Source organism: Hippopotamus amphibius, chromosome 3, assembly GCF_030028045.1.
Source record: "Hippopotamus amphibius kiboko isolate mHipAmp2 chromosome 3, mHipAmp2.hap2, whole genome shotgun sequence".
NCBI lineage: Eukaryota > Metazoa > Chordata > Mammalia > Artiodactyla > Hippopotamidae > Hippopotamus > Hippopotamus amphibius.
In genome coordinates, this window is record NC_080188.1 from 88,968,111 (window position 1) to 88,977,281 (window position 9,171).

The window sequence follows — 9,171 nt, forward strand, 5'->3', positions numbered from 1 at the left end:
AGGGAGTCTGAACTACCGTCTCGTCCCAGGATGCTGCAAACCTCCATAGATGAGTTTGTGAGATCTGAGTGGAAGGAAAGTGTGCCCAGGTTCCTGAATACAGCCCAGGAAGGCAGCAGGCCAGAGAGAGAATATGGACTCATGGTGTGAGTAGGTGGATACAGACTCCCAAAGACCTGTGCCCTAGTTTGGAGTGCAAGCAAAACAGCATCCCTTTTTATCCAGGTGTGCATGGAAGAAGAAAGATGCCTCCACACTTCAGGGGAGCTTGCAGAAGGGAACTCTGAGCCCGGTAGAAGCTGAGAGAACTGATGACTGAGTTAGGATGCTGAGTTTCTCACTGGATGCCCATGTAGACAGATGACATTGGGAAGCAGAGGCTCCCAATCTAAACACTCATCCCCATACTAGACATTCTCAAATGTAGATACAACTCTGGGGGTTGGGGGAGATGGGATACGAGGAATTGGCAGAGATTGTGGTATCACTAACCATTTGGAATAGGCAATTCAAAAACTTTTTTTTTGGCTGTGTTGGGTCTTCGTTGCTGTGCACAGGCTTTCTCTAATTGATGCAACCAGGGGCTGCTCGTCATTGCGGTTTGTGGGCTTCTTGTTGTGGTGGCTTCTCTTGTTGCGGAGCATGGGCTCTAGGTGCTCAGGCTCAGTTGTTGCGGCACTCAGGCCCTAGAGTGTGAGGCTTTCAGTATTTCCAGCACGTGGACTCCGTAGTTGCGGTATGCAGGCTCTAAGGCGTGAGGGCTTCAATAATTGTGGTTTGCAGGCTCTAGAGCACAGGCTCAGTAGTTGTGGTGCACAGGCTTAGTTGCTCCACGGCATGTGGGATCTTCTCAGACCAAGGATCGAACCCTTGTCCCCTGCATTGGTGGGTGGATTCTTAATCACTGAGCCACCAGGGAAGTCCCAGTGATACAAAATTGAACTTGAAGTGAGTTATAGAAAAATAAACTTGTGTTTATACCTTTGCATGGGTATAGGCTGTGACAAGGACTCAAGACAAGTTTGAAGTAACCCAACCCTGTTGTCAAAGGTAAGAAATCAGTAAGGATACCAAGGTTTGGGGAGAAAGATTCGGGATTCTATCTGTTAAGAGTTAGGCTCTGACAGCAAAATTGGAACTCTGGGGAGAGGTCCACATGTAACCCTTTAAGGAGACAACATGATTCTGTTCCTAGAGGCAGCGCGGGTGTTGACGAGGTGGTGATATGTGGGAGAGAGTCCTAACGAAGGACCCCTGCTCTGAACTACACAGAGAAATGGTTGCTTCCACTACAAGATCAGTCATTATACATCAGCATGGAAAAGCAGCTCACAGGCTCTGCCTTCTAAATGTGTGACTCTCTAAGGATAATAGTAGGTCTTCTGAGCTGGAACACTGAACCAATGGAAGACAGCAAATGCCACTAGGGGACAGCAGAGTCTCTGCCAAGAGCAGAAATTGTCCCACAGACAGAAATGGTGCCGTAGTGTAGACTCTGGGCCTGGGGACTCCCAATGAGACGAGATTCTTCTTCTAGGAGCTGGAGGTGATACGACTAAATGGGTATTGATGACCAGTTTACCATAACCCCAGGTAGGAGGGTTTACGTCTATTCCTTTTCTAAGGAGTTATTACTGAGGAGGATAAGAAAGCTAATCTATTACTTATTAGATTAATTTTAACTGTTTTCAATTGCAAACATGTATTTCTTTGATAGGCCAAAGCCAGTGATACACTGATGTGAATCCACAAAACCACTGTTGAAATCCTTAGTATTCCTTTTCTCCTAAAAAAAAAAATTCACATTCATCTAAAAGGACTTCCTCGAAATGGATTTCATAATTACCACAAATAAAAATAATAACTAGCACCCACTGCTCATTGCTGCGTGTCAGGCTCTGTGCTAAGTGGCTTACATGATTAATGTTATTTAATCCTCAACGTAACTGTGTCAGAGGTGATCTTAACATCCCATTTTATTTATCAGGCAAATAAGTGCTAGTGAGGTCACGAAAGTTGCCTAATGTGATTCCAAAGCCAGTTCACTATGTACTAGAAAAATAGACCCTGACACTCTATCTTTAAACCTATGAGGTTAAAACAATGTGTAAGAAACTCCAAGATATGTAAAGGGCCCCGAGCTCCTCAACGACGTTAGCACTGGACTTGGTTTATTCTTACATAACTTGGCTTTGACATGGCATCATAAAACAGTTTAGGCTTCTATACCTTGTGTAAGTCATTCTTTAGCTATAGAATGTGAACCAAGGCAAATAAAATACTTTTCTGTAGAAAAAGAAAACAATAATAAAATTTCCTCCTAATCACTTTACACAGAGATTAGAGAGTTGGTTCCAGTCTTCTGGCATCTCCATGAATGTCCCTAATTCAGGGCAGAGATCGAAGGCAAAAGAAACTAATAGACATGCAAGTAACAAATCCTGGCAACTCTGACAGAAGGGTTACCGTGAGTAGAAGCGTCTATGTAGAGAAGGTCTGTTAGGCCCTTTTGATTGACAGAGACTTTTGTGACATGTTGAGGATTTAGGATTATCTCTTAAAAGCCAATGTAGGATTTTTAGCAGGGTTAACATTAAAAGATTTGCATGTGTAAAAGTCTACTCCAGTACTACCATGGAGAACAAAATCAAAGGAGCCATAATGGGCAGTGTACCACTTACTAGTGAGAGGTGACTCTAGCTTGTACTAAAATGATGATAGTAAAGATGGATAAAAATTGATAGATGAGACAGGCAAATGGGGAGGGGGCTCTGAAATCAACATTTCCAAGCGATGGATTGGATATGGGATATGACAGAGAAAGGATGAAGGACTACACCTGGGGTACACAACTGATGATGGTGAGGCTATTCACTATTTATGGTGGGAAATGCTGGAAGAAGATAATATTTGAGTGGAATATCGTAAGTTTGGTCCTGGATACATTGAGTTTGAGGTACCTTTAAGACATTCGAGTGGGGATGTTGAATAGTTAATTGGATATATAATAGAGGAAATCTAAGATCAAGATGGATAGTGTACAGGTGAGTTTCATGGTGGCTGGTGTGATTTCTGGGGGAAAAGAGCAGAGGGTGAGTAGAGAAGAGGTCCAAGGGCAGAGCCTTGACAAACTGTAACATTTTAAGGCCAAGGAAAGAAGGATGTGCCTGCAATGGAGGCAGAGAAGAAAAGTCGGAAACAAACCAAGAAAAGAATGTAGTATCTGGGAATTCCCTGGTGGTCCAGTGGTTAGGACTCAGCACATTCACTGCCAAGGGCCCAGGTTCAATCCCTGGTCGAAGAACTAAAATCCCACAAGCCACGTGGCATGGCCAAAAAAAAAAAGTACTTCTGGCTCAAATAAGACGAAGTTTATTTAAAAAAAAAAAAGAATGTGGTATCATGGAAAGAAATAATGTTGCAAGGAGGGAGTGAAAAGCGGTTGACTGGCAAACCTGGGAGGTTAAATAAAAAGAGGACTGAAAATACCCAATGAGTATAGTGACACGGAGGTCTTTGATGACCTTGCTCTGGCATTAATAATCAATGGTGTCACATCTCTAATGGAATAATTTGGGATTATTAATGTCTTAAATTCATAGTAGTAACATTTTTTCCCAATAATCTTAACATAGTTTTAATGTCTTTAAACTTATTGAAAATAAGTACAGTATATTCCTGTAACCATATAAATGTCTTTGGAAAGAGAGTTTTTTTCCCCAAGGTGTGATCCAGTTCCTTTGGCAGAATGATTTGTGGGAATTAAAAGAACCAACACTGCTGAATATCTACTGTGTGCCTGATGCTTTCACATGCCTTGTAAGCTTCATCCGTATCCTAGTGTCCATGTCAGCCATTCCAGATCAACATTGATGGCTGGTGGTGACAGTCGGAAGTTCAAAAAGGTCAGTTGTCACATGGAAGCTTTTGAGTCCTCTTTCCTATAGCACATGCCACCGAAGTTGATGTGTCCAAAACTGATCTCTCATCTACAAGTCCCCACACTCAAATTATGTTCTCCTTGTACCTTCTCTATCTTTTTTGAAAGGTACAATGGACTAGAGGTATTTAGGCTCTCACTCTGCAGAAGCAGAAAGCGTCTCTCAGGCAGTGGGTCCTCATAAATGTTCATTGTCACAATTTGTCAGTTTCCCTCTATAACATTCTCAAATATACCTCCCTCCCTTTCAAGAGCTTTCACATTTAGATAGAACTGTCATTAATAGGTCTGCCATCACTAGGTTCCCCCCTAATTTATAAGAGGAGCATTAAATAACATGATGGATGGCATTCCTGTTAATACCAAAAACACAGACTGTACTACTCCCCAAGGCTTTTTCTTGTATTGACCCTCAAAAACAAATATACAAATGAACATACAGTTGTCATTTTCACAGGTGGCCAGAATAGTACTGTCTATGATGACCATGGATTTCTAGAATTCAAATTCCAAGGATGGGTGTGTTCAGTGAAGCCAGTGCTTAATGGTTATCACGTTCTTTACGCAATTCCTGCTGACTGTTATGTACTAGCTAGGCTTTTAATGGGCTCTGTATTGTGGCTCCATCATTGAGATCACGAGTAACCATGTGAAATGAAGGATTTCTATGCTGTTGTTAGGAGAGTCAGTCACGTGCCCTGGACAGCAGACCAGTGTGAAGCAAAGAAATGAGTGTGTATTTTGCCCACGGAATGGAACATCTCACTTTGCTAAGAAGAAAGGTTTTGGAGAGGGTTATGACTTTCCTCAAATCCCAACAATGGATCTATTTAAATCCTGGAACTCTGATGGTTGCTCCAGAAATCCGTACTACAAAGCATTCTCCAAAAAAAGTCAACCTTGAGTATAAAAGCTGTGAGGCTGGTGTTTGGATCCCTTTTCGCAGAGGAGGAAGCTGGGTAGAAGAAGCCAAAGAAGACCACATGGTCACAGCTGTCAGGCTGTGAAACATGCCCCCTGGTTCACCAAGAACATTGCTCTTTCTCTATCTGGATGTTTGGGAACAACTGCTGAAAATAACAATTTTGGTTTTTATTATTAGTGATGATAGTTTTATCATTGTTGCTTTTGAGAAAAGATCAGCCAATGAATTCAGCTGCTTCTTGAATATTCCTTAAAAGTGATTATTGGACCACGCTGTGGAAGGAGGCTGTGTGTTCAGGTCATTAAAAAAAATAACAAATCTTTTAAGCTTTCAGATGGAGAATCTAGATCATAATTATTTAGTATACAGTTAAATTGGGATTGGATCTAGGAAGACGGAATTCCTCTGTACTCTTGAGACATGTTGGATGAGGACTCTATTCATTTGATTTACTTTTATATCTAATAAAATACTCATATATAATAAAGTGATAATACTTGAAGTATTTCCATTAGTAGTGTAACATCTACTGGGAAAAATTGTTTTTATTCAGTCGACATTACTGAGTACCTAATACCGGCCAGGCCTGGAATATAGTTATAAGAATAAGAAATAAAGTTGCTGTTTTTAAGGAGTTCACTGTTTTCTAAAAGAGACAAATCATTATAATATATGTGTAATTTATATATAATACTGCACATACATAATAACATGTATAATACTCAGGACACTGTGGGAAAAAAACTGGAAGGTTCGACTTTGGAGATCTCTAAAATTTTATAGGGGAGATGCCATTCCATCTAAGTCTTCTAAAATTCCAGAAAATACTTCACCAGCCTAAGAGATTACAGGCTAGAGGAACATCTGTTAATATCTTACATATAGCATGCCTAAAAACTTTATGTCTAAGAGGTTAAAAACCAGAGAAAGAAGAGAAGCTCTTATTCCCAAAGTATGGGGGAGAACAAGGTAGAATGTTAATAGTAGAACATCTTATAAGAATGAGACCTAGCTGCTTAGTTTATTGAGAAAAAGCTAGTGCAGCCTGATCGTCTAGATACATGAAAGTCAAGTAGAAAAAGAATTCTCCATGTATTCACAATTCATCCAAATTTGCTCAAAATACAGAACTGTAAGTAAAACTTGACTATAAATAAACAATTCTAAAGTACGTTCAGTATTTTCATTTCTTCTTCAAAATCTAATAATGTGTGAGAGAAGCTTAAGTGACACCTGTCATCTACCCAAAACTCTAAAACTTGCTCACAGACTACATCATGAGAAATTGTCATCTGTATATGGAAAACTTTTCCTTCTAGTCATGTTCTTTGCCTAAGTAGATTTTTTATAATTAATTTTTTTTACAACTTTATTGGCAAAAAAGAAAAGGGAATAGTTCAAAACAGTTTAACACAGGGCATTGCAGCTGATCCCATCAAATTAAAGAAGTTTCATTTTAAATGTCCATCTAATTGTCCAAAGATACACAATACTGAATCTGTATATATGCAGTTTCTTTTATGAAGTACAGGCTCATATCTTAGGCAGTCTTTTAAACATATAAATACAAAGGATATAAAATCACTCATTAAAAACTGCATTAAATGAAGGGTAATTTAAATTTATGTTGTCCTTGTAATAACACATGCCCAATGAAAATCAAAAGCTGAAGAAGCAGTTACACTTCCTATTTGAGTGGACAGTTACAACAATCATTTTCTGCAATGACCATTATTTTTTTAATTTATCATCAACTACTCTGAACTTACTATGAGATGTAGCCAAAGTCAGAAGACAAGACATAGGGAGAATATTCCTTTTTAGGAGGAGAGTAAGCTCTCCAGAATCAGCATTGGAAACAAACATCCTGTTGAAGAATTCTAGGTGGAAAAAAGTTAATGTAGTCAATTTTCAACTCATGCTGAGCTGGCTTAATTTTTTCATTGACTTGTTTGGTGTCATTCTTTTTTTTTTTCTTCTTTAAACTCTTTATTGGAATATAATTGCTTTACACTCTTGTACCAGCTTATGAGGTACACCAAAGTGAATCAGACGGGAAGGGTGAGGGGGGAGTCACTGGAGGGAGAGGATATGGGGATATAATTAATCTTTATTGAAATATAGTTGATTTACAATGTTGTGTTAGTTTCAGATGTACAACAAAGTGAATCTGTTATACATATACTTATATCCACTCTTTTTTAGATTCTTTTCCCATATAGGTCATTACAAGTACTGAGTAGAGGTCCCTGTGCTATACAATAAGTCCTTATTAATTATCTATTTTATATATAGCAGTGTGTACATGTAAATCCCAATCTCCCAATTTATCCCTCCCCCCCCCACCTTTCCCCTTTGCTAACCGTAAATTTGTTTCCTACATTTATGAGTCTGTTTCTGTTTTATAAATAAGTTCATTTATATCATTTTTTTTAGATTCCACATAGAAGTGCTAACATATAATATTTGTCTTTCTCTGTCATACTTCACCTAGTATGATAATCTCTAGGTCCATCGATGTTGCTGCAAATGGTATTATTTCATTCATTTGATGGTTGAGTAATATTTCATTGTATATACATATCACATCATCTTTATCCGTTCATCTGTCGATGGACATTTAGTAGATTTTTTAAATTACCAGATAGCAGTGCCGGGGGTACCTTGAAGCCAGATCAGGAGCTGGAGCTCAGTGGAGTGGGGGGACGGGGGGAGGCAGGGCTCTGGGATCTGGGCTCCGGGGACAATGCTCTGACCACAGAGACTCTTTTCTGGGCGCAGGACTGACCGCACTCAGTCAGCCTTTGCTCTGTGTGAAGCTGCTCATCCAGGTGGGTCATGAGCCGGTGTCCCCCTCCCCACCATTGGACCAATATGCTGGGGAGGAAGGTCCTCTACCCGCTGAGCTTCTCCACCTATGCCAGGGACGCTGTGCAAGTGGACGGGAAGCTGGGGCTCTTCCAAGGACAGCCCTGGCTGACGTCTGCCGCCGTCTCCACCAAGACCCAGGCAGCATGAAGCAGGTTTTCCCTCTGGATGAGATCGAGCAGGTTTCCCACAAGGATGGGAAGAGGACGTCTCTGAAGAAAGTGGTGAAGGAGACCCCCTAGGAGAGGATGATGCAGGGCGTGTCCCGCATGCTGGCCCACCCGCTGCGTGTCCGTTCAATGTGCTGCCTGGTCCAGTTTGTGGGATGGGAGGCCACATACAGTGTGGAGTTGAGCTCCATTGGGAGGATTTTCAAAGAAGGGGGCTGCTGGGATTCTCTGTGGGCTTAATCCCTTGCCTCCTGGGAGATGTGGCTTTCTTGTGGGGCTGTAACCTGCTGGCCACTTCATCAATGACTACCTCGTGGGTGACAGCTTGATGACACCCCAGGGAGGCTAGGGAATGACCAGAATCCACGTTCCCAGTTCAGCCAGGCCCTGGCCATCTGGAGCCACCCCAAATTTGTGATGGGGTTGGCAGTGAGCACGCTGACCTACCCCTTCCTGCTGGTGGGCGATCTCATGGCCATGAACAACTGAGGGCTGCACGCCGGGCTCCCTGATTATTCCCCAGTGTTCAAACCCTGGGTGCACTGCTGGGAAGGACCTGAGTGTGCAGGGCCAGCTCTTCCGAGGCTCCAGTCTGCTTTTCTGCCGGGTGTCATCAGGATCGTGCTTTGCCCTGGAGTAACCTGAATCACCTAAAAAAACACGCTATCTCAGCCTGGCCACCATGGGTGAGGCCTGATCATCTCGGGGCACCTGTAAGACGACCGACCCAGCAACACCTAGATGTGCTCCAGCCTGGCTGGGCTTTGGTTTCCACATGTGCCATGTGTCTGTCCAGAAGCAGGAGCTGGGTGGGGGTGAGGCTACGTCCTGTGGATTGGTCACTGTTAGGCCTGGGGAAGTTGGGGTGGGGCTGGGGAATTGGGGCAGAATCCCCTTACTTTGCAGACTTCCTGAGTCTGCCTTGTGCAGGGGGACAGAGAATGGTTTGTGGAGGCCCAGGCTGGATAGGCAAAGGTTTGTGAGGTCCCACCTCCATTCACACCCCTCAAGTCAGCCCCAGCTCTCATCCTGCAGCTCAGCTGGGAGCTTCCCTCTCCTGCTTTGTAAATAGGGTGTGACCCCCTTTTATGAGGCCATCATCATGTCCAGGCCTTTGCTAGGAGGCTGTCTTTGTTATTCTCAACACTACTTTTCTGATAAGGCAGCACCTTCTGAATGGAAATCACATGACTGTTCAGAATGTGTCCGCCTCAGTTTAATGGTGACAGCTCACGTGCAGGATATGGTTACCTGTGCGGTTGTGAACA

The 9,171-nt window shown here is 42.3% G+C and overlaps 1 pseudogene; it reads left to right on the forward strand.

Moving 5' to 3' along the window:
• Positions 1-1,559: 1,559 nt before the first annotated feature.
• On the forward strand, positions 1,560-8,543 carry LOC130848489 (mitochondrial carrier homolog 1-like; annotated as a pseudogene).
• The last annotated feature ends 628 nt before the right edge of the window (positions 8,544-9,171 follow it).